Raw genomic sequence first — 6341 nt, forward strand, 5'->3', positions numbered from 1 at the left:
AGTCCATAGAAAAAATGGAGCTCTGAGGACCCTGAAGCCAGAATTAGACAGGCAGCCTGTATAAATCAAGTCAGGTCAGATCCAGGAGGGAAATTTAAGTGAGTCTGGGAAGTTGGGGATGGCTCCCTGAGGGACTGAAATACCTGCAGAGGCCTTCCTCCTCCCTATCAAGACACCCTGCCCCTGTTCCAACCTGTTGCTAAGGTAATCTGTTCCAGGAACTGCCCCTCCCTGCAGGGAGGTACAGAGTGATTAAGTGTGTGTCCTGGGCTGCTCCATCTAGCCTTCTCCATCCATGGCTTCTCTCCTTTGGGCCATCTCACCCAGCATCCCCCTGGCCTAATCACATAAGTAGGAAGGAGAGAAATAAGGGAAACAGGGCAGGAGAACAAGAGAGGCCTACTGTTGAACCACGACACAAAGAAAAGACCATCTACTCCAATTTGAAACCAAATTAAAGCAAGTTTATATCATGTACACAAGAGAGCCGATCAGTGACTACCTGTTCAAAAAAAACAGGACAGAGGACAGTATCTGAAATAAGTGCAGGGAGAGTTTTAAAGTGCAAAAAGTTACAAAGTTGGGTGTCTTTGGAACTTACATCTAATGTCAGGTCCATGAAGGTGACTGAGGAACAAAGCAGCAAGTAGCCCGCATGCAGGAAAGAAACACTGAGCAGGCACTGACGGAACCGCCTGTCAATCAGCGGGGTCTCCTGGACAATCCTGGATCTTAGTCAGCTACCCCTGATCAACTCCAGTAGGACAAGGGACTTTAAAAACCCCTTTTCCTGTCCCAAACCCTCCCTTCCTGCTTTTGGGCCACTCTGCCTGCTACCATGTCTCCCACCTTAAAAAGATGCCTGTTCCAAATGTCCAATCCTGGACTTCCACCACACTGGGCCCACCAAACTCAAGATTTCTCATCAACCCTCTTCTTCTTTTACTAAATCCTTCTATTCCAACCTGTAGATGGCAATTCTGAATCCAAGTGAAATGGCAGCAGGATGGCACCACTTGCTCTCAGCTTATGGAATCTTGAGGTTTTGCCAAACACCGCTTAGCCTCTATAAGAATATGGAAAACTTAAATACAAGTGTTTCCTGAAGTTCACATGACCATCCAGGATCAAGAGAAAGAACTCAACACCAACTGGATGCAGTTACGCTTCCTAAACCTGACCCTTTCTCATGGATGGCCCTAATATATCATGGCCTTCAGCTTCTCAATTTATCCAAAGTTAATAACATTTCAGACTGTTCCCTCTGTGTGGGTTTTGAATGTATTCCATTAACTGTGATTCCCATTGATCTTCCTCCCAGTACCTCAACTATACCCCAAGGCACCCCTCTCCAGCCTTTGTGGAAGTATCTCTTTTTTATAACTCATCAGGGAAATATCCACAGCTGCTATACTTCCTCTGGTTCAGCACCCTGTGACAAGGTCATTTGAATTACTTCCCCAAACTTTGCTTTGCAGGGGTTCTTTTTCTGGTGCAATAGTACCATAACAAAAAATCTAAGCCTCAACATGCCCTTTGCTTTTGTGTTCCTTCCACCTTGTCCCTCAATTAACTGTACAGTGAGGCTGAATTAATGCCGCAGTCTGGCTGGGCACAAATGCCGCAGTCTGGCTGGGCACACAATCACGAGCCACCACACAGCTTGTAGATTCAAACAGCAACTCTTTATTCCAGAACTCACACCAGCCATCTACAATCACGTTCTGGGGAAATCCACGTTCTCTGCCCAAATCCACTCCCACTGGGCTTCTATCTCCAAAATATATTGTCTGAATCCCGTGAGAACTTAAGGGGAACTCAGGCAGCAGGATACGCCCTATTCCCAGCAGGAATAATCTTAAACCTTAAACCTGGAACCTAAACTGGGAACACCCTAAACACGATTATCTTAAAACCGGGAACACCCTAATCTGCCTTGGTCCTTGAGCAAGGTCACGTACATTCAATGTCACTGCAACATGGGGTACGCTGGCAAGGAAATTGTCATACCTACTTGGCTAATGGCTCCCAGCATCTCCCCCCTTCGGATTAATTAAACAACAAGCAATGTGGCTTAAGGACCGTGCCTGGTAGGTTGTCCAATTCAACATATGGTTCTTACCCGTCATCGGAAAACTGACCTTTAGGCGTCAGCCTCCTGTCTTAGGTTGATACCACTGCAATTGAATCATACCCGTCACTGACTACCGGTCCAGCATACAGCCATACTTGTGGATAGGTCTATGCACCACTGGGGGGGTGAGGTTCTTTGCCTCACCTCTGTTGGCCCCCAAATTTGGCCTTGGTGCCAGTGGGGGAGTGAGGTTAATGTGGCTTATGGACCGTGACTGGTAGGTTGTCCAATTCAACATATGGTTCTTACCCGTCATCGGAAAACTGACCTTTAGGCGTCAGCCTCCTGTCTTAGGTTGATACCACTGCAATTGGATCATACCCGTCACTGACTACCGGTCCAGCATAAGCCATTGGCCCCCAAATTTTAGACCATCACTAGCAGAAGGGAGGAGGATACAGAAATGCCACGACACCAAGCCAATTGACGGCTCCTTGGGAAAAATTGCATCACTGGTGACACCATCAGCAAAGATATGTCAGCACTACCACAATTAACATGGGGTGTGCTGGCAAGGAAATAAAAATTGCATCACTAGTTAATCACTGTCGCAGATGTAAGAATGGCCAAGCTGGAGTTCTGGATATCAGCTGTTATGGATTTGAGTCAAATCATCTTCTTTTCCATCTGTAGAAATTGTTTTAGTTAATCTCTCTGGAATCCAAATCAGCTGCTGTTCTCCCTGTGGAAACACACAAACAAAACCCCGACTCCAGACAATCACTGGGTCAGGACCTTTCCATTGTCCTGTTAGAATATCTTTCCAAAGTACCTTAGGCTTATGTACATTTTTTGGATACATGTGTCTTTCCGCAGCACTAAGTCCCTATGAATCCAAATTTTAAAAGTTTAGAGTAAAAAGCATTATTTTAAGTTTATCTTTGGGGGATATATACCCCTTTCCAATTCCCTCTTTTTGCTTTAATAAGTATGTCTGTATCTAATAGTTGTCTTAGCTTTTTGCATTTTCTATCTGTGTAATACCTTACTTGACATTTTCAACCATTTTCTATCTTATTTCTATCTTCTAGTTTTTTTTTTTTTTCCTAAGGTTTGTATTTTTACCCTTAGTTGCTTATTTTCCTCCTAGTTTTTTTTTTCCTATTTTGTGGGTTTAAAATTCTTGTCTTCCTACATCTTTTCTATCTTCCTACATCTTCTTTATCTTTTTTCTTTTTAACTTTCTATACTTCTGTCTTTAAAGTTTTTCACTTTAAATTTTTAATCTTCTTTATCTAAATATCTTTTATCCTATTATCTTCCCATTTTTTTTTAAAGTAATGCCTTTAAGATTAACTAGGCTTCGAATGATGCAATAAAGCAATCTTTTTTCTGCCATGAAGGTATCTCGACCACCTTCAATTTAACCTTTTAAAGCCTTTTAATTATCATCTATACTGTACTTTTAAATGTACTTTTTCACCACCTACAACTTCACTCTTTTAAACGAGGCTTAGATTCTGTTTAAATTGCTTCAATGTTAGTTTACATGGCTGCCCTTCAACCAAAGGCTTTTTTTTTTTTTAACTCCATTGAGAAGCTTTGTCTCAATCTGCCATGTACAAATACCTTTTTCTTCTTTCTTCCTTTCTCAAGCTTTTAAAGTAAGTCTAGTTTCCTCAAAATCTTTTTAAATGACATTTTACAACTTTTTACTTTACCACACAGAGATTATCTCATCTAGAAACATTTCTTTTTCCTTTAACCTTTTATTATATTAAAATATATTTCCACATCTTGAATCTTTTTCTCTCTTTTTTAACCATTAACCCTTTTTATAAATTCACATTTTGAAACAACTCTTATAAAATTTCTGATTTAGACAAATTACTCCACTTTAATAAGATGAAAGACTTTCATGTTTTGATACTATAATACTATAATTGAAACCCAAATGAAAATTTTTCTACTCTTTGTATATAAATTACACATGATAGAATCTTAACACTTAGTAACCTTGTTTTAGCAAAGACACAGACACAAAGCAATATTAAACATTTTTCCATTTACCAATTTATGAAAACACACATAATGTTTAAATATATTACCTTATGGAACTTAATAAGTAAAGAGTACTTGATTTTATATTTAGTGGTTGATATTTTAACACTTCAGCTTTGTAAATTAATCAGATGTCTGTAAAAACCAAGATCTTAGACAAATATAGTAAACAGAACTAGCCATCTCTTTCTTGTTGAAGAAAAATCCTTCTACAGGATACCATGATGGTCTCATTAATATACTTAATAACTCATCTTTAAAAAGCCATTGGCTACATTTTTGTATTGTATCAACATATGCCCTAATTGTTCTTGGTCTCACTGGGGTGCCCCCTTCCTCTAACAATTTCTCTTGCTGGGAGGCGAACAACTTCAAACCTTGAGTCAACCATTTTCCCCAGTTTGCCTGAGAAAGTTCTAAGAACAGGCAACTTGAAATAAAAACAAAATAAATCAAAACAATAACACATTGTTTTTTGAAATGTTCACCCATTCTTTCTCTCTTCCCCAAGGGTGAGAAATTTCACTTACCTCTAAGCTTCAGAAGTTCCCCGCACGGGACGCCAAATGCCACAGTCTGGCTGGGCGCACAATCACGAGCCACCACACAGCTTGTAGATTCAAACAGCAACTCTTTATTCCAGAACTCACACCAGCCATCTACAATCACGTTCTGGGGAAATCCACGTTCTCTGCCCAAATCCACTCCCACTGGGCTTCTATCTCCAAAATATATTGTCTGAATCCCGTGAGAACTTAAGGGGAACTCAGGCAGCAGGATACGCCCTATTCCCAGCAGGAATAATCTTAAACCTTAAACCTGGAACCTAAACTGGGAACACCCTAAACACGATTATCTTAAAACCGGGAACACCCTAATCTGCCTTGGTCCTTGAGCAAGGTCACGTACATTCAATGTCACTGCAACATGGGGTACGCTGGCAAGGAAATTGTCATACCTACTTGGCTAATGGCTCCCAGCAAATTAACATGGCTTGTTACTCCTCCCTTTCCAGGACAAGATGGGCCATCTTTCTGCCAGTAGTAGTTGGACTCTCTCTGGCCTCCTTACTTGCTGCCTCTGGACTGGGGGCAGGAGGACTTGGTTATGCAGTAACCACTACTTAGAAGATTTACAACAACTTCAGGAAGTGGTAGAGGCATCAGCCTCCTCTCTCACTTCCCTACAAAGGCAAATAACATCTATTTCCCAAGTTTTATTACAGAACCATGGAGCCCTAGATCTCCTGATGGCAGACAAAGGAGGAACCTGCCTATTCCTGAAAGAATTCTGCTACTGTATCAATGAAACTGGATTGGTCAAAAAGAATGTCAACATCCTCTTTTGTTTGGGTGAAAAACTTAAAAAGCAACATTAAAATGACCCCTGGCCAGGCTGGCTAAACTCAACCCTCATTATGTGGCCGACTCCCATTCTCACTCCTATATTAGTAATAGGACTTCTATTAATGATTGCTCCCTGCCTCCTCAGGTTCACACAAAAGTGCATGGGTAAAATCACCAGAGTGACCTATAACCAGAGGCTCCTACACCCCTGTGGTCACTTCCCAATGAACCAACACCCAAGCCACATCCTTGCCCCCAGAGCCCCTACCCAGCAGGAAGTAGCCAGGTAATATCCACACACCCTATATCATCAAAAAGGCCTGGATGTCAGGTCAGTGAAGGTGACTGAGGAACAAAGCACCAAGCAGACTGTGTGCACTAAACAAACATTGATCAGGCACTGATGGAACCATCTGTCAATCAGTGGGTCTCATGGCCAGTCTTGGAACCTAGCCAGGTACCCCTGACCAAGCCCAGTAGGACAAGGGACTCTAAAAACCTCTTTTCCTTTTCCAAGCCCTCCATTCCTGCCTAAGCCCAGTACAAATTCCAGTCCTGTCAACACCCCTCCCTCCCAGCCAAATGCTTCTCCTCAGACCCTCTTCTTACCCACTCTGTTGGTCTGAGGGTTCCTCCTGGGAGCAAAATTTCATTAAAGCCTCATTCATCAGCCTTTTAAATCTGCCACATTTTGGTCACCACTGGCTGACCTTACAGCTAACAGGGATCTGGCACGAGTAATACTAGGGCAGATAGCAGGCTAATGACCTACATAGGCTAATATTTCAAGGTAGGGAGAAAATTCAGACTCCAACATCAGAATTTCTGAGGTCCCACTGAGGTTCAGGGAGGGTAGTTAT

General features: G+C 42.0%; 1 long non-coding RNA gene across 1 annotated transcript; it reads right to left on the minus strand.

Moving 5' to 3' along the window:
- Nucleotides 1-1663: 1663 nt before the first annotated feature.
- On the minus strand, nucleotides 1664-5288 carry LOC131425055 (uncharacterized). Its single transcript, XR_009228897.1, has 2 exons — nucleotides 5094-5288; nucleotides 1664-4745 (listed from the first exon to the last, which is right to left on the minus strand). It is a non-coding gene; the product is annotated as an uncharacterized LOC131425055 (long non-coding RNA).
- Between the last annotated feature and the right edge of the window lie 1053 nt (nucleotides 5289-6341).

Source organism: Marmota monax, unplaced genomic scaffold, assembly GCF_021218885.2.
Source record: "Marmota monax isolate L192 unplaced genomic scaffold, Marmota_monax_Labrador192_F-V1.1 WCK01_AAM20220418_F8-fsc01961, whole genome shotgun sequence".
Taxonomy (NCBI): Eukaryota; Metazoa; Chordata; class Mammalia; order Rodentia; family Sciuridae; genus Marmota; species Marmota monax.